This window comes from Lithobates pipiens, unplaced genomic scaffold, assembly GCF_037356315.1.
Source record: "Lithobates pipiens isolate NorthernLeopardFrog02 unplaced genomic scaffold, aLitPip1_a1.2 Scaffold_19, whole genome shotgun sequence".
In the NCBI taxonomy this organism is placed as follows: Eukaryota; Metazoa; Chordata; class Amphibia; order Anura; family Ranidae; genus Lithobates; species Lithobates pipiens.
The window spans coordinates 31,470,672-31,489,737 of record NW_027507764.1 but is presented as its reverse complement, the minus strand read 5'-3'; the positions used below and the strand labels follow the sequence as shown (position 1 = coordinate 31,489,737).

The following is a 19,066-nucleotide window of genomic DNA, read 5'->3' as shown; positions in this document are numbered from 1 at the left end:
ACTTCGGGACCTTTTCTACTCCCAATGGCCGCAATCTGCCCCCCCCCCCTTAAGTCTGAAGGACAGTAAACTGGCCCTTTGTTTATAAACATTGAAGACACCTTGTGTAGACAGTAGAAGATAATAAAATTAGAGGATCTGTTTTCTCAGGGAAGAAGAGGTCCATCAAATACAGACTCTAGTGTGAGGTCTCACGGGTGCAGAGTATTGTTATAGGCAAGACAACCCAAGGGAGGGGGGGGGGGGTGTCCTCTAAAATGTACCAAAGTCCAACTAGCTGAAGATACGATTTTAAAACCAATGATGTATGAATCAATTTCCTGTGCACTATACTGTACAATTAAGATAAGAAAAATTCCCCCAGGTGCTATGCGATGCTGCTGCCTAAATATCTGGAGAATTTTTCCCAACACCGCTATGGAAAAATGGGTGGAGGATGTCGGTGATATAGAAGGGGACCCTTGAATCGGTCCACTGCTTTTCTTTAAATGTAACCCAAAGACTGTCCCAACAATATATATTATTGCAGGTTCATCGTACCCCACTTAAATGGTTTGCTCTTGGACTCTGCCCAGACCCATTGTGTACAAGATGCAGGGGAGCTAATGGAGACCTGATAATTGGATTTTTCCTACAGCTTACCTGTAAAATTATTTTCTTGATGTACATCACGAGACACAGGGAGCAGCCATAATAATTACTACAGTACGTGGGTTATATGCCACCTATAAGTGAATGGATGCTGACAGATCAAACAAACAGGAAGTCCTCCCATATATAACCCCTCCTACACAGGAAGTACCTCCGTTTTGTAGCAAAGCAATTGAATATCCCAAAAAAGAGGGGAGGGACTTCTGTGTCCTGTGATGTACTCCAATAAAAAGGATTTTACAGGTAAGCTGTAGGAAAATGTTTAATTTTCTTTATCATACATCACGGGACACAGAGTAGCCGTAATAATGACTATGTGGGATGTCCTAAAGCAATGCCCCTGAGGGTAGGGAGACACAACCACAGCCACCTGAGGAGGACTTATTCTGCCGCCCGTAACATGCAGTGGCCAAAGCAGTATCCTCTATGGCTTTGATATCCATCTGGTAAAAGTCTGTGAATGTATGAACTAAAGACCATGTATTGGCTTTAAAAACCAGAGCCACTGACACCTGATGGCCTAAGATGTCCCCACACACCTGGTAGCGAGCACTCTCAACCAAAAAGGAGTGGGGACCTTGCCCTTTCAAGCCACAGGCTTTAAAAATTAACTAGCGGATCCAATGAAAAAAATGGTTGTTAACTTGGATGTCTCCTGCCCTTCCTGGGCTCCGCTGGCAGCACAAACCAGGATTCCTGAACTGTGCTGACAATTCAAGTAAATCCTGACCGCCTGAACTACCTCCAGAGTATGCAGTGATCTAACTCCTGCCAACTGAGGATTAGAAAAGAAGGCAAGACACTGTCCTGATTCAAGTGAAAACTAGGAACCACTCTAGGCAATAAAGATGGATGAGGACGCAACATCACCTTATGATGATGCAAGACCAAGAACGGCTCCTTGCATGAGAGAGCCGTCAGCTCTGACACTCCACTTGCTGAGGTGATAGTCCTCGACTCGGAAAGGGGACTTCTTTGGTTGCTAACAATTGGTTAAAAAAGGCACCAAAAGGTGGCCTCTGCAAGAAAAGTCAGGAGCAAATTCAAGTCCCAAGGACACAAGAGTGGCTTGACAGGCGGAACTGTCTGCGTTACACCCTGTATTAAGTATGAATCAAGGAGTGGGAAACAACGGCCTCTGGAAAAAAAAATGGATAGGGTCGAATCTGACCCCTAATGGTACTTAAAGCGGACCTCCACCCTAAAGTGGAAGTTCCGCTCATCGGAAACCCTCCCCCTCCAGTGCCACAATTGGCACCTTTCAGGGGGGGAGGTATCTGCACCCACTTCCGGGAATAGCTACCCGCAGATGCCCCCCATCCCATTGTGTTCTGGGAAACACACAGTTCCCAGGACACAACGGGGACCAGTAAAGACACGCAGTGCGACTAGCGCATGCGCAGTAGGGAACCGGGCAGTGAAGCCGTAACACTTCACTTCCCATTTCCCTGACAGAGGATGGCGGCGGGGGCAGCCGAGAGACGAGCGATTGCCCGTCATATGCTGTCGACATCGCTGGACCCTCGGACAGGTAAGTGTCCATTTATTAAAAGTCAGCAGCTGCAGTATTTGTGGCTGCTGACTTTTAATATTTTTTGTTTAAGGTGGCTCTCCTCTTTAACCACTTGCCGACCAGCGCACGCCGATGTACGTCGACAGAATTGCACGGGCAGGCAAATGGGCGTACATGTACGTCCCTTTAAATTTGCCGCCCTGCCATCGGGAGCGCGACGCCGGCGACGCGCTCCCGCGCTGGTCGGGACCCCCGTGAGTCTGGTCGCGGGACCCGCGGACTCGATCGCCGTGGGCATACCCGCGATCGTCTCACGGAGCGGCCAAATGAAGAAATGTCGCTGTAAACAGAATTTCTCCATTCTGCCTAGCAACTAGTGACGCTGATCTCTGCTCCATGTGATTGGAGCAGAGATCAGTGTTCACTAAATGATAGCCCAACCCCCCCCACAGTTAGTAACACACCCCTAGGAACACTCAACCCCTACACTGCCACCCACTGGTTAACCCTTTCACTGCCAGTGTCATTTACACAGGAATCACTGCATTTATATAGCAGTGATTACTGTATAAATGACAATGGTCCCAAAAATGGGTCAAAAATGTCCGATGTGTCTGCCATAATGTCGCAGTCACAATAAAAAAATCGCTGATCGCCGCCATTACTAGTAAAAAAAAATAATAAAAAATTATTAATAAAAATGCTATAAAACTATCCCTATTTTGTAAACGCTATAACTTTTGCGCAAACCAATCAATAATCGCTTATTGCGATTTTTTTTTACCAAAAATATGTAGAAGAATACGTATCGGCCTAAACTAAGGGAAAAAAATGTTTTTTTATATATTTTTGGGGGATATTTATTATAACAAAAAGTAAAAAATAATGCGTTTTTTTCAAAATTGTCTTAAGGCCTATCTCCTTTCCCCTACCGATTGGAAAAAGGAAAACGACTCCCACTCACATATATCTGCGGGTGCCTCTACCTGGCTTTACCCCAGGCATGTAATTGAAGCAGCTTGAAGCCGGCTTCCAGGCGCTCAATAGTGCGGAGATAACAGGACCCAAGACCATTAGGACCATTATGCACGTGTTGCATAAGCTCGTGTTTGCATTGACACACAGAACCTTCACATAATACAAATACTTCGGAATGTGCATTGTTTATTGTAGTGTTAAAAAAAAAAAAACAGAAGGCCAGTACACCCTCACAGATGATCGGTGCGGCGGTGGATCTGTCAGGATGGAGAGCGGAGGAAGGAGCCGGTAAATCTCTCATTTACCGGCTCCTTCCTTTTCTGAATGAACAGAACTGTATAGCTTTTCTGACAGCCGCTTCTCCCCCTCTCCCTCCCGCGGCTGTCAGCTGCTTTCTTGAAAGTGATTCAGGAAGATTGGTGCTTGCAATTACCCCCCACCGATCATCCCAGACTGTCCCTTGTCCTTCTCAGGCTCTCCATGTCCTCCTCAGGTTTGCCGGGTCCTCCTCCAGTCCCCTCCCTCGTCCTGGATCTGTCAGGATCGAGAGCGGAGGAAGAAGCCGGTAAATTTCTCATTTACTGGCTCCTTCCTTTTCTGAATGAACAGAACTGAATAGCTTTTCTGACAGCCGCTTCTCCCCCTCTCCCTCCTGCGGCTGTCAGCTGCTTTCTTGAAAGCGATTCAGGAAGATTGGTGCTTGTAATTGCCCCCCACCGATCATCCCAGACTGTCCCCCTGTCCTCCTCAGGCCACCCGGGTCCTCCTCACGTGACCCGCGTTCTCCAGTCCCCTCCCTCGTCCTGAATATGTCAGGATGGAGAGCAGAGGAAGGAGCCGGTAAATCTCTAATTTACTGGCTCCTTCCTTTTCTGAATGAACAGAGTCAGTGATCACTGTCCATTCATAACATTATTATTATTATTATTAACGATTTATATAGCGCCAACAGTTCACGCAGCGCTTTACAATGTATAGGGGGGAACATGACCTGTGTTTACGATCTTTCAGTTTATGAATGGAGAGGAGCTGCTGTCTTCTGCCCATTAATCTTCAGTGCAGCTGAGGCTAAAGAGAAAGGGACTATCTCTGTCCTCGGTCCCTTTTCCTGTCTCAAAATGGAGATGTCAGGGCCTGATATCTCACCAAAGCCACCCCCCCCAACAGGGCTGATTAAAAAAAAAAAAAGGGAGGGAACTGTAATTCATAAAAATGTAATCAGCCCCGGAAGATTTTACCCCCTTCATGACCAGAGCACTTTTTACAATTTGGCACTGCGTTGTTTTAACTGGTAATTGCGCGGTCATCCAAATCGAAATGTCTGTCTTTTTCCCCCCACAAATAGAGCTTTTATTTTTGGTGGTATTTGAACACCTCTGCGTTTTTTGTCGCTCTTTTTTGTTTATAGCGCAAAAATTTGGAAAAAAAAAATGAATAATTTATTACTTTTTGCTATAATAAATATCCCCCCAAATGTTTTTAAAAAACAAAATGTATTCATCAGTTTAGACCATATATTTTTATATATATTTATATTTATATATTTTTTCCTTCTACACATTTTTGGTAGAAAACGATTGCGCCCGTGACCCGTGTCCTCCTCAGGCTCCCCATGTCCTCCTCAGGCTTGACAGGTCCTCCTCCAGTCCCCTCCCTCGTCCTCTATCTGTCAGGATGGAGAGCGGAGGAAGGAGCCGGTAAATGAGAATTCCTTTTCTGAATGAACAGAGTCAGTGAACCTAATGGGGAACTCGTCTCTCCCGAGTTTCCCGTCAGGCTCCACCTATAGTCAATTCAACGTGACGCATCATTGGTTGTCAGGGTTCAGGTGGTCTTCCTACTCAATCGGAGATCTGGCAGTAGTTCTGTTATACTCTATTGCAGACATAGTGGGAACAACCGGAAATCTGGTGCAGGTGTCGCTACGGAACGTCGGTACAGGTCATTCATGAGTAAGGTGCAGGTCTTGGTTAAAGGGGCCGTACCACCAGAAAAGAGACTAAGGCTGGCTATACTGCAAGAAAAATCACTGACCCTCATAAGAGTTCATCCCCACCCCCGACATGCTTTACAGGCTTTGCTGCCCCACCCGTGGGCCCCCGGGCATACATGGCATGGTGTCATTGGGTGGAGGGAAGCAAGCTTTCATTTATAGCCTTCTCTATCTGCAAAGAATCCAGAAGCAATGAGAATAATCACATTTCTGTGTCCGGCTGTTACTTTTCTTGGCAGTTGTAGAGAGGAAGATAAGAGAAAAATGTAGTGCTAAAAATATAAAACAATATATCAAGTATTGTGTGTAAATAATAAAAACTTTGTGATAAAAATCAATCTCAAATATAATGACTATAAAACAGAACATGTATATAAATGAGTAGAAACACAGGTGAGAGTCCCAAAAGGTGAAACAATCCTATGGTAAACATATATGGAGTCCACCATGGAGAGTTGGTGCTCAGAAGTGGGGTGCAATGGCCTCAGCAGGCATGTAGAGCATCAGGGATAGTGTGTCCTCCACCCGAGATAAGGGGTATACACTAATAGCGGAAATGGGGGGCTCGATTTTCAGCGACGAGTCAATCAAGCGAGGATAGCCCGATCAGCAGATTTCCAAAAACGATCCCGGGAATCCAAAAGAGCTCCAAGAACGAATCTATGGAATCATGCAGGTAACCGTGAGGCTGGAACTCAGATGTTAAGCAGCCAGACGTCACCACAGGGTACTTCTACTACAGGGATCCTCAAACTACGGCCCTGCAGCTGTTGCGGAAACTACGCGTCCCATGAGGCATTGTAAAACTCTTGCCATTCACAGACATGGCCAGGCATGATGGGAATTGTAGTTTCTGAACAACTGGAGGGCCGTAGTTTGAAGACCCCTGTTCTACTGGGTAGGAACCAGAAACTACCACTTTTGACTCAACAATGTGATCTTGTAATCAGTTTTTTGGCTTTCCAGTCTGGCTGCTTAACATCTGATTAAAAGATCACATTGTGTCATCAAAAAGTTCACATTCTTCACTTCTCTCAAAAGTGGTAGTGGCTAGTTCCTACCCAGTAGAAGGACCCTGTGGTGACGTCTGGCTGCTTAACATCTGAGTTCCAGCCTCACGGTTACCGGCACAAATTCCCTGGATACGTTCTTGGAGATCTTTGGATTCCCTGGATCGTTTTGGAAATCTGCTGATTGGGCTATCCTCGCTTGATTGACTCGTTGTCGCTGATATTCGAGTCAATTATTTCCGGTAGGAGTGTATACCCCTTATCTCGGGTGGAGGACACACTATCCCCGATGCTCTAACATGCCTGCTGAGGCCTTTGTACCCTACTTCTGAGCAACAACTTCTCGTGGTGGACTCCATATAGGTTTTCCAGTTGCGGCAAGAGTGTACAGGCAGTCCCCGAGTTACGAACAACTCCTACTTACGAACGGCCTCAAATGCCGGCCATTTGTGCTCCATGCTGGTTCTGGATACCTTTTGAGCACCTCCGAACACATCCCACACTGCCGTATTATGCCCCAGATAACATAACAAGCGCCCAGAACATCCGACATCCACGCACAGTTACACTTACAAATGCAGTGTTCCGACCGGAAGTTACACTAATGCCGCGTACACGCGACCGGACTTTCCGGCAAACTAGGTCCGACGGTCTTCCCGACTGACTTTCCGCGGAGCTCAGATGGACTTTCTGAACGAACGGACTTGGCCACACACGTACGGACTAAGTCCGTTCGTTTTGAACGCAATGACGTTAACGGGACAAAAAAAAAAGAAAAAGGAATTTACACTAATGCCGCGTAAACGCAACTGGACTTTCTGGCAAACTAGGTCCGACGCTCTTCTCGACGGACTTTCGGCGGAGTTCCAACTGACTTTCTGAATGAACGGACTTGGCCACACACGTACGGACTAAGTCCGTTCGTTTTGAACGCAATGACGTTAACGGGACAAAAAAAAAAGAAAAAGGAATTTACACTAATGTCGCGTAAATGCAACTGGACTTTCTGGCAAACTAGGTCCGACGCTCTTCCCGAAGGACTTTCGGCGGAGTTCCAACTGACTTTCTGAATGAACGGACTTGGCCACACACGTACGCACTAAGTCCGTTGGAAAGCCCGTTAGTTTTGAATGGGGGACAAGAAAAAAAAAAGAAGGAAGTTCAATAGCCAGTAGATGCCCTTGTGTCATATTTGGTCCATTGGACCAGCACACAGACGAACGTTTTTTTCCCGATTTGAGTCAGTCGGAATTGAGATTGTCAGATAAATTTGAAGCATGTTCTATTTCTAGGTCCGCCAGATTTCATTCCCGAAAAACGACGGATTAGCCCCCACATCATCGGATTGTCCGACGGACTAATTCCTCCGGACCTAGTCTGCCGGAAAGTCTGGTCGTGTGCGTGCGGCATTACATATGCAGTGTTGCGACTTACGAACAACTTCGGCTTACGAACAAACCTACAGTCCCTATTGCGTTCGTAAATTGGGGACCTCCTGTATACCCCTTATCTTGGGTGGAGGACACACTATCCCCTGATGAGGCCTTTGTACCCCACTTCTGAGCAACAATTGTTCGTGGTGGACTCCATATAGGTTTACCATGGGATTGGTTCACCTTTGGGACTTTCTCACCCGTGTTTCTATTCATTATATACATCAGTCTTCCTCAACCTTTTCAAACGCAGAGGAACCCTTGGAATAACTTTCTGATCTCAGGGAACCTCTGATAAAAAAAATGACTACATCTACAACTCATGATACATTAGAGGGATGGTCAGTAGGAAGAATGCTCCTCACACTTGTGGTCATTGAGAAGAATCCCCCCCCCCCCCCCCCTTACAGATAGCTAAAAAGACCAATGGTGTCAGTGGGAACTTATCTGAGAGGCAGAAATTTCTCATTGCTCAAGGAACCCCTAGCAACCTCTTGAGGAACCCCTAGCAACCACTTGAGGAACCCCTAGCAACCACTTGAGGAACCCCTAGCAACCACTTGAGGAACCCCTAGCAACCACTTGAGGAACCCCTAGCAACCTCTTGAGGAACCCCTAGCAACCACTTGAGGAACCCTTAGCAACCACTTGAGGAACCCCTAGCGAACTCTTGAGGAACCCCTAGCGACCTCTTGCCGAACCCCTAGCAACCTCTTGAGGAACCCTAGAGCTCCATGGAACCCTGGTTGAGAAAGGCCGATATACATGTTCTGTTTTATATTCATTATATTTGAGATTTATTTTTATCACAAAGTTATTATTATATACACACACAATACTTGATATATTGTTCAATGTTTATTGTTTTATATTTTTTAGCGCTACATTTTTCACCATGATCTTTTGCAGCTGTTCATTTTTCTTCACCAATTGAGTTAGCGCAGTGATACCCCCTATCTACCGTTTGTAGAGAGGAAGAAGCTAATAACGTGGGATCTGTACTCTATTAGCTTTAACGGGGGTCTAATAGACCCCCGATGTCTCATTAAGAGAACCTGTCATTAGCATAATATATCACATAAGGCACTTATAAACCCCCCAAATTTTTAAGCACACCCCCCCCCCCCCCACAAATACACATATGAAAACTTTGCATGCCCCACACATCACCAGAAGGAAGAGCGATCATTCTTCAAACCAATTATTTATGAGGGGGGGGGGGGAATCCGATCCCCTGGAGGAGATTGTATAGAATATTGGGGTTCATCGTTTTTATAGGGGTGCACACCATTGTAAGGCTTTACATGTTGGGTATATATTTACTCAGCACAGCCTCATCTTTTATATCTTACCAACAATTGGGTGATAGATTGTTTGCTGTAAAAAAAAAAAGTTTTTAATAATAAATACTCTAAACTTCATTTTAGGGCACAAAGTTCTGCACAAATATCAGAAGATAGAAAACAATCGGAACCCCCGCCATTCTATTCTCCGAGGTCTCTGCATTTGGAAAATATAGAACAATTGGGGAGTTTCAGTAATCTTCAGCCCTAAAATGATTATTTAACCCCCCCATCGGCGCCGGCACTTTAAGGAGTTTCTACGCCGTGAAGCGTTGCTTATGACCAACCATAACTTACATAGTAGGTGAGGTTGAAAAAAAGAGACCAAGTCCATCAAGTCCAACCTATGTGTGTGATTATATGTCAGTATTACATTGTATATCCCTGTATGTTGTGGTCGTTCAGGTGCTTATCTAATCGTTTCTTGAAACTATCAATGCTCCCCACTGAGACCACCGCCTGTGGAAGGGAATTCCACATCCTTGCCGCTCTTACAGTAAAGAACCCTCTATGTAGTTTAAGGTTAAACCTCTTTTCTTCTAATTTTAATGAGTGGGCACGTGTCTTGTTAACTTTTTAGCAGAAGGGAGTTTTTCTCCCAATTGTGGGGTCCCCAGTCCGGTATTTATATATTGTGGGGTCACCAGTACAGCGTTTGTATATTGTGGGGTCACCAGTACGGTATTTGTATATTGAAATCATATCCCCTCTTAAGCGTCTCTTCTCCAGAGAAAATAAGTTCAGTGCTCGCAACCTTTCCTCATAACTAATATCCTCCAGACCCTTTATTAGCTTTGTTGCCCTTCTTTGCAGTCGCTCCATTTCCAGTACATCCTTCCTGAGGACTGGTGCCCAGAACTGGACAGCATTCTCCAGGTGCGCCCGGACCAGAGTCTTGTAGAGGGGAGAATTATCGTTTTATCTCTGGAGTTGATCTCCTTTTTAATGCTAATATTCTGTTTGCTTTGCTTGCAGCAGCTTGGCATTGCTGAGCCCATCATCTACTAGGACCTCCAGGTCCTTTTCCATCCTAGATCCCCCCAGAGGTTCTCCCCCCAGTCTATAGATTGCATTCATATTTTTGCCTCCCAAATGCATTATTTTAAATTTTTCTACATTGAACCTCATTTGTCATGTAGTTGCCCCTTCCCCCATTCATTTGTTCAGATCTTTTTGCAAGGTTTCCACCTCCTGCGGAGAAGTTATTGCCCTGCTTAGCTTAGTATCCTCCGCAAATACAGAGATTGAACTGTTTCCCCCAGCCCCATCCTCCAGGTCATTTATGAACAAATTAAACAGGATTGGTCCCAGCACAGAACCCTGGGGGACCCCACTACCCACCCCTCACCATTCCGAGTATTCCCCATTTATCACCACCCTCTAAACTCGCCCTTGTAGCCAGTTTTCAATCCATGTACTCACCCTATGGTCCATGCCAACGGACCTTATTTTGTACAGTAAACGTTTTATGAGGAACTGTGTCAAATGCCTTCGCAAAATCCAAATACACCACGTCTACGGGCCTTCCTTTATCCGGATACACCACGTCTACGGGCCTTCCTTTATCCAGATACACCACGTCTACGGGACTTCCTTTATCCAGATACACCACGTCTACGGGCCTTCCTTTATCAGGATACACCACGTCTACGGCCTTCCTTTATCAGGATACACCACGTCTACGGCCTTCCTTTATCAGGATACACCACGTCTACGGCCTTCCTTTATCAGGATACACCACGTCTACGGGCCTTCCTTTATCAGGATACACCACGTCTACCGGCCTTCCTTTATCCAGATACACCACGTCTACTGGCCTTCCTTTATCCGGATACACCACGTCTACTGGCCTTCCTTTATCCAGATACACCACGTCTACTGGCCTTCCTTTATCCAGATACACCACGTCTACTGGCCTTCCTTTATCTAGATACACCACGTCTACTGGCCTTCCTTTATCCAGATACACCACGTCTACGGGCCTTCCTTTATCCAGATACACCACGTCTCCGGGCCTTCATTTATCCAGATACACCACGTCTCCGGGCCTTCATTTATCCAGATACACCACGTCTCCGGCCTTCCTTTATCCAGATACACCACGTCTACGGGCCTTCATTTATCCAGATACACCACGTCTCCGGGCCTTCATTTATCCAGATACACCACGTCTCCGGGCCTTCATTTATTCAGATACACCACGTCTACGGGCCTTCATTTATCCAGATACACCACGTCTACGGGCCTTCATTTATCCAGATACACCACGTCTACGGGCCTTCATTTATCCAGATACACCACGTCTACGGGTCTTCCTTTATCCAGATACACCACGTCTGCAGGCCTTCATTTAACCAGATACACCACGTCTACGGGCCTTCCTTTATCCAGATACACCACGTCTACGGGCCTTCCTTTATCCAGATACACCACGTCTACGGGCCTTCCTTTATCCAGATACACCACGTCTACGGGCCTTCCTTTATCCAGATACACCACGTCTACTGGCCTTCATTTATCCAGATACACCACGTCTCCGGGCCTTCATTTATCCAGATACATCACGTCTCCGGGCCTTCATTTATCCAGATACACCACGTCTCCGGGCCTTCATTTATCCAGATACACCACGTCTCCGGGCCTTCATTTATCCAGATACACCACGTCTCCGGGCCTTCCTTTATCCAGATACACCACGTCTACGGGCCTTCCTTTATCCAGATACACCACGTCTACGGGCCTTCATTTATCCAGATACACCACGTCTACGGGCCTTCATTTATCCAGATACACCACGTCTCCGGGCCTTCATTTATCCAGATACACCACGTCTCCGGGCCTCCATTTATCCAGATACACCACGTCTACGGGCCTTCATTTATCCAGATACACCACGTCTACGGGCCTTCCTTTATCCAGATACACCACGTCTACGGGCCTTCCTTTATCCAGATACACCACGTCTACTGGCCTTCCTTTATTCAGATACACCACGTCTACTGGCCTTCCTTTATCCAGATACACCACGTCTACGGGCCTTCCTTTATCCAGATACACCACGTCTACGGGCCTTCCTTTATCCAGATACACCACGTCTACGGGCCTTCCTTTATCCAGATACACCACGTCTACGGGCCTTCCTTTATCTAGATAAACCACATCTACGGGCCTTCATTTATCCAGATACACCACGTCTACGGGCCTTCATTTATCCAGATACACCACGTCTATGGGCCTTCATTTATCCAGATACACCACGTCTACGGGCCTTCCTTTATCCAGATACACCACGTCTACTGGCCTTTCTTTATCCAGATACACCACGTCTACTGGCCTTCCTTTATCCAGATACACCACGTCTACTGGCCTTCCTTTATTCAGATACACCACGTCTACTGGCCTTCCTTTATCCAGATACACCACGTCTACTGGCCTTCCTTTATTCAGATACACCACGTCTACTGGCCTTCCTTTATCCAGATACACCACGTCTACTGGCCTTCCTTTATCCAGATACACCACGTCTACTGGCCTTCCTTTATCCAGATACACCACGTCTACTGGCCTTCCTTTATTCAGATACACCACGTCTACTGGCCTTCCTTTATCCAGATACACCACGTCTACAGGCCTTCCTTTATCCAGATACACCACGTCTACGGGCCTTCCTTTATCCAGATACACCACGTCTACGGGCCTTCCTTTATCCAGATACACCACGTCTACGGGCCTTCCTTTATCCAGATACACCACGTCTACGGGCCTTCCTTTATCTAGATACACCACATCTACGGGCCTTCCTTTATCCAGATACACCACGTCTACGGGCCTTCCTTTATCTAGATACACCATGTCTACGGGCCTTCCTTTATCCAGATACACCACGTCTACGGGCCTTCCTTTATCTAGATACACCACGTCTACGGGCCTTCCTTTATCCAGATACACCACGTCTACGGGCCTTCTTTTATCTAGATACACCACATCTACGGGCCTTCCTTTATCCAGATACACCACGCCTACGGGCCTTCCTTTATCTAGATACAATACGTCTACGGGCTTTCCTTTATCCAGATACACCACGTCTACGGGCCTTCCTTTATCCAGATACACCACGTCTACGGGCCTTCCTTTATCCAGATACACCACGTCTACGGGCCTTCCTTTATCCAGATACACCACGTCTACGGGCCTTCCTTTATCCAGATACACCACGTCTACTGGCCTTCATTTATCCAGATACACCACGTCTACGGGCCTTCATTTATCCAGATACACCACGTCTACGGGCCTTCCTTTATCCAGATACACCACGTCTACGGGCCTTCCTTTATCCAGATACACCATGTCTATGGGGCTTCCTTTATCCAGATACACCACGTCTACGGGCCTTCATTTATCCAGATACACCATGTCTACGGGCCTTCCTTTATCCAGATACACCACGTCTACGGGCCTTCCTTTATCTAGATACACCACGTCTACGGGGCCTTCCTTTATCCAGATACACCACGTCTACGGGCCTTCCTTTATCTAGATACACCACGTCTACGGGCCTTCCTTTATCCAGATACACCACGTCTACGGGCCTTCCTTTATCCAGATACACCACGTCTACGGGCCTTCCTTTATCCAGATACACCACGTCTACGGGCCTTTTATCTAGATACACCACGTCTATGGGCCTTCCTTTATCCAGATACACCACGTCTACTGTCCTTCCTTTATCCAGATACACCACATCTACGGGCCTTCCTTTATCCAGATACACCACGTCTACGGGCCTTCCTTTATCTAGATACACCACGTCTACTGGCCTTCCTTTATCCAGATACACCACATCTACGGCCTTCCTTTATCTAGATGGCAACTCACCTCCTCATAGAAGGTTAGTTGGTTTGGCTTTTCTCCAATCAGTTGGTACCATTCCAGTCAGTAAACTGTCAGTAAAAATTAGGAACAATGTTCTGGCAATTACTTGACTGAGTTCCCTAAGTACCCTCGGGTGCAAGACATCTGGTCCCAGTGATTTATTAATGTTAAGTTTCTCAAGTCTAATTTTAATTCTGTCCTCTGTTAACCATGGAGGTGCTTCCTGTGATATGTCATGAGGATAAACACTGCAGTTTTGGTTACAGAAGCCCCCCGATTCCCTTGTGAAGACTGAAGAGAAGAATAAATTCAATACCTTCGCCATCTCCTCATCCTTTGTAACCAGATGCTCTTCCTCATTCTTTATGGGGCCAATATGGTCTGTCCTCCCTTTTTTTACTGTGTATATATTTAAAGAATTTCTTGGGATTGTTTTGCTCTCCTCCACTATGTATTTCATGTTCTATCTTAGCCATCCTTATTGCACCCTTACATTTCTTGTTGCATTCTTTGTAAAGTCTGAATGCTGATGATGATCTCTCAACTGTGTATTTTTTTTTTTTTTTTGAAGGCCTTCTCCTTTGTTTTTATATGCATTTTTACATTGGAGTTGAGCCATCCAGGACGTTTGTTCGCTCTTTTCAATTTATTACCCAATGGGATAAACTGGCTAATGTCCTTATTTAATATGGTCTTCAAGCAAACCCATCTCTACTCTGTGTTCTTTGTTGCTAAGATAACGGTCACATGATCAGAAGGGAATTTCCTTGTGCGCTCTGGGCACAACACTGCTGGCGCTACTGCATGCAAATATGTGCCAAGGGCTCGGCCGACATGTTTGCACTCGCTCCGTACCAACTGGTTAACTACTTGCCGACCAGCCACCCTCATTATGGGCAGGTTGACTCCCCTGCGCATAACGTAGCTGTATGGTGGTTGCTTAAAATGGTATAGGGGGAGGGGACATTAGAGTGTAAGCTCCTCTGTACAGAGACTGATGTGACTGTGAGGGGGAGGGGACATTAGAGTGTAAGCTCCTCTGTACAGAGACTGATGTGACTGTGGGGGGGGGGGGACATTAGAGTGTAAGCTTCTCTGTACAGAGACTGATGTGACTGTGGGGGGGGGGACATTAGAGTGTAAGCTCCTCTGTACAGAGACTGATGTGACTGTGGGGGAGGGGACATTAGAGTGTAAGCTCCTCTGTACAGAGACTGATGTGACTGTGGGGGGGGGACATTAGAGTGTAAGCTCCTCTGTACAGACTGATGTGACTGTGGGAGGGAGGGGACATTAGAGTGTAAGCTCCTCTGTACAGAGACTGATGTGACTGTGGGGGGAGGGGACATTAGAGTGTAAGCTCCTCTGTACAGAGACTGATGTGACTGTGGGGGGGAGGGGACATTAGAGTGTAAGCTCCTCTGTACAGAGACTGATGTGACTGTGGGGGAGGGGACATTAGAGTGTAAGCTCCTCTGTACAGAGACTAATGTGACTGTGGGGGAGGGGACATTAGAGTGTAAGCTCCTCTGTACAGAGACTGATGTGACTGTGGGGGGGGACATTAGAGTGTAAGCTCTCTGTACAGACTGATGTGACTGTGGGAGGGAGGGGACATTAGAGTGTAAGCTCCTCTGTACAGAGACTGATGTGACTGTGGGGGGGAGGGGACATTAGAGTGTAAGCTCCTCTGTACAGAGACTGATGTGACTGTGGGGGGGGAGGGGACATTAGAGTGTAAGCTCCTCTGTACAGAGACTGATGTGACTGTGGGGGGAGGGGACATTAGAGTGTAAGCTCCTCTGTACAGACTGATGTGATGTGGGGAGGGGACATTAGAGTGTAAGCTCTCTGTACAGAGACTGATGTGACTGTGGGGGAGGGGACATTAGAGTGTAAGCTCCTCTGTACAGAGACTGATGTGACTGTGGGGGGATGGGACAATAGAGTGTAAGCTCCTCTGTACAGACTGATGTGACTGTGGGGAGGGGACATTAGAGTGTAAGCTCCTCTGTACAGAGACTGATGTGACTGTGGGGGGGAGGGGACATTAGAGTGTAAGCTCCTCTGTACAGAGGCTAATGTGACTGTGGGGGGAGGGGACATTAGAGTGTAAGCTTCCCTGTACAGAGACTGATGTGACTGTGGGGGGAGGGGACATTAGAGTGTAAGCTCCTCTGTACAGACTGATGTGACTGTGGGGGAGGGGACATTAGAGTGTAAGCTCCTCTGTACAGAGACTGATGTGACTGTGGGGGGGAGGGGACATTAGAGTGTAAGCTCCTCTGTACAGAGACTGATGTGACTGTGGGGGGGGGAGGGGACATTAGAGTGTAAGCTCCTCTGTACAGAGACTGATGTGACTGTGGGGGAGGGGACATTAGAGTGTAAGCTCCTCTGTACAGAGACTAATGTGACTGTGGGGAGGGGACATTAGAGTGTAAGCTCCTCTGTACAGAGACTGATGTGACTGTGGGGGGGACATTAGAGTGTAAGCTCCTCTGTACAGACTGATGTGACTGTGGGGGGGAGGGGACATTAGAGTGTAAGCTCCTCTGTACAGAGACTGATGTGACTGTGGGAGGGAGGGGGACATTAGAGTGTAAGCTCCTCTGTACAGAGACTGATGTGACTGTGGGGGGAGGGGACATTAGAGTGTAAGCTCCTCTGTACAGAGACTGATGTGACTGTGGGGGGGAGGGGACATTAGAGTGTAAGCTCCTCTGTACAGAGACTGATGTGACTGTGGGGGGAGGGGACATTAGAGTGTAAGCTCCTCTGTACAGACTGATGTGATGTGGGGGAGGGGACATTAGAGTGTAAGCTCCTCTGTACAGAGACTGATGTGACTGTGGGGGAGGGGACATTAGAGTGTAAGCTCCTCTGTACAGAGACTGATGTGACTGTGGGGGGATGGGACAATAGAGTGTAAGCTCCTCTGTACAGACTGATGTGACTGTGGGGGAGGGGACATTAGAGTGTAAGCTCCTCTGTACAGAGACTGATGTGACTGTGGGGGGGAGGGGACATTAGAGTGTAAGCTCCTCTGTACAGAGGCTAATGTGACTGTGGGGGGAGGGACATTAGAGTGTAAGCTTCCCTGTACAGAGGCTAATGTGACTGTGGGGGGAGGGGACATTAGAGTGTAAGCTCCTCTGTACAGAGGCTAATGTGACTGTGGGGGGAGGGGACATTAGAGTGTAAGCTTCTCTGTACAGACCGATGTGATTGGCTCGGTGTACAGCACTATGGTATATGTTGGCTCTGAAGAAGGATTAGAGATGAGAAGTCTACTGTGATTTCCCTATAATAGGATATAAATCTATTTCACCCCTCACATTATTGATTATTGATCACCTCTAATCTGTATTCTGTATTCTCCATCCCCCATCCTCTCCTCACCTCATACAATGCCTCTTCTTTTCACACACCCCAAACACTAGAGGCCCATGATCATTTATCTGAGGCTCCGGCTGGCGGCCATTTTCGGTAGGACCAATCTCCATCCTACACAAGAGGGTGTGGCTGCAGACTGTGCGGGGTGAGTAGGAGGAAGTGGAGGCCACATGTTTCCTGTCCAGAGTGGAGCTCAAGTCTGCAGCCACATACTATTGGTGTAGTATGGGGATTGGTCCTACACAAAATGGCTGCCGGCCGGAGCCTCAGAAAAACCTGGTTGGTGCTCTAGTGTTTGGGGAAGAGACAGAAACGAAAGAGGCATTGTATGGAGAGGAGAGGAGGATATATGGAGGGAATTATGAATAATACCGGTTATAGGTGATTGATAATGTGAGCGGTGAAATAGATTTATATCTCATTACAGAGAAGTCACAGCAGACTCCTCATCTCTAATCCTTCTATGGAGCTGGCATATACCATAGTGCTGTACACTGAGCCAATCACATCATTCTCTGTACAGAGGAGCTTACATAATGTCCCCTCCCCCACAGTCACATCAGTCTCTGTACAGAGGAGCTTACACTCTAATGTCCCCTCCCCCCACAGTCACATCATTCTCTGTACAGAGGAGCTTACACTCCAATGTCCCCTCCCCCCACAGTCACATCAGTCTCTGTACAGAGGAGCTTACACTCTAATGTCCCCTCCCCCCCCCACAGTCACATCAGTCTCTGTACAGCGGAGCTTACACTCTAATGTCCCCTCCCCCCACAGTCACAAATCGGTCTCTGTACAGAGGAGCTTACACTCCCAATGTCCCCTCCCCCACAGTCACATCAGTCTCTGTACAGAGGAGCTTACACTCTAATGTCCCCTCCCCCCACAGTCACATCAGTCTCTGTACAGAGGAGCTTACACTCTAATGTCCCCTCCCCCCCACAGTCACATCAGTCTCTGTACAGAGGAGCTTACACTCTAATGTCCCTCCCCCCCACAGTCACATCAGTCTCTGTACAGAGGAGCTTACACTCTAATGTCCCCTCCCCCACAGTCACATCAGTCTCTGTACAGAGGAGCTTACACTCTAATGTCCCCTCCCCCACAGTCACATCAGTCTCTGTACAGAGGAGCTTACACTCTAATGTCCCCTCCCCCCACAGTCACATCAGTCTCTGTACAGAGGAGCTTACACTCTAATGTCCCCTCCCCCCCACCCAGAGTCACATCAGTTCTCTGTACAGAGGAGCTTACACTCTAATGTGTCCCCTCCCCCCCACAGTCACATCAGTCTCTGTACAGAGGAGCTTACACTCTAATGTCCCCTCCCCCCACAGTCACATCAGTCTCTGTACAGAGGAGCTTACACTCTAATGTCCCCCCCCCCCCCCCACAGTCACATCAGTCTCTGTACAGAGGAGCTTACACTCTAATGTCCCCTCCCCCCCACAGTCACATCAGTCTCTGTACAGAAGAGCTTACACTCTAATGTCCCCTCCCCCCCCACAGTCACATCAGTCTCTGTACAGAGGAGCTTACACTCTAATGTCCCCTCCCCCCACAGTCACATCAGTCTCTGTACAGAGGAGCTTACACTCTAATGTCCCCTCCCCCCACAGTCACATCAGTCTCTGTACAGAGGAGCTTACACTCTAATGTCCCCTCCCCCCCACAGTCACATCAGTCTCTGTACAGAGGAGCTTACACTCTAATGTCCCCTCCCCCCCCACAGTCACATCAGTCTCTGTACAGAGGAGCTTACACTCTAATGTCCCCTCCCCCCACAGTCACATCAGTCTCTGTACAGAGGAGCTTACACTCTAATGTCCCCTCCCCCCCACATCACATCAGTCTCTGTACAGAGGAGCTTACACTCT

At 47.4% G+C, this 19,066-nt stretch overlaps 1 protein-coding gene across 1 annotated transcript in view; it reads right to left on the bottom strand.

Moving 5' to 3' along the window:
- Positions 1-17,305, bottom strand: part of LOC143995875 (E3 ubiquitin/ISG15 ligase TRIM25-like) — a 28,123-nt gene extending 10,818 nt beyond the window's left edge. The window contains exon 1 of the mRNA XM_077490599.1: positions 17,196-17,305. The gene's annotated coding sequence lies outside the window, so the exon portion shown is untranslated. The remainder of the gene's footprint in view (positions 1-17,195) is intronic.
- Positions 17,306-19,066: the final 1,761 nt, after the last annotated feature.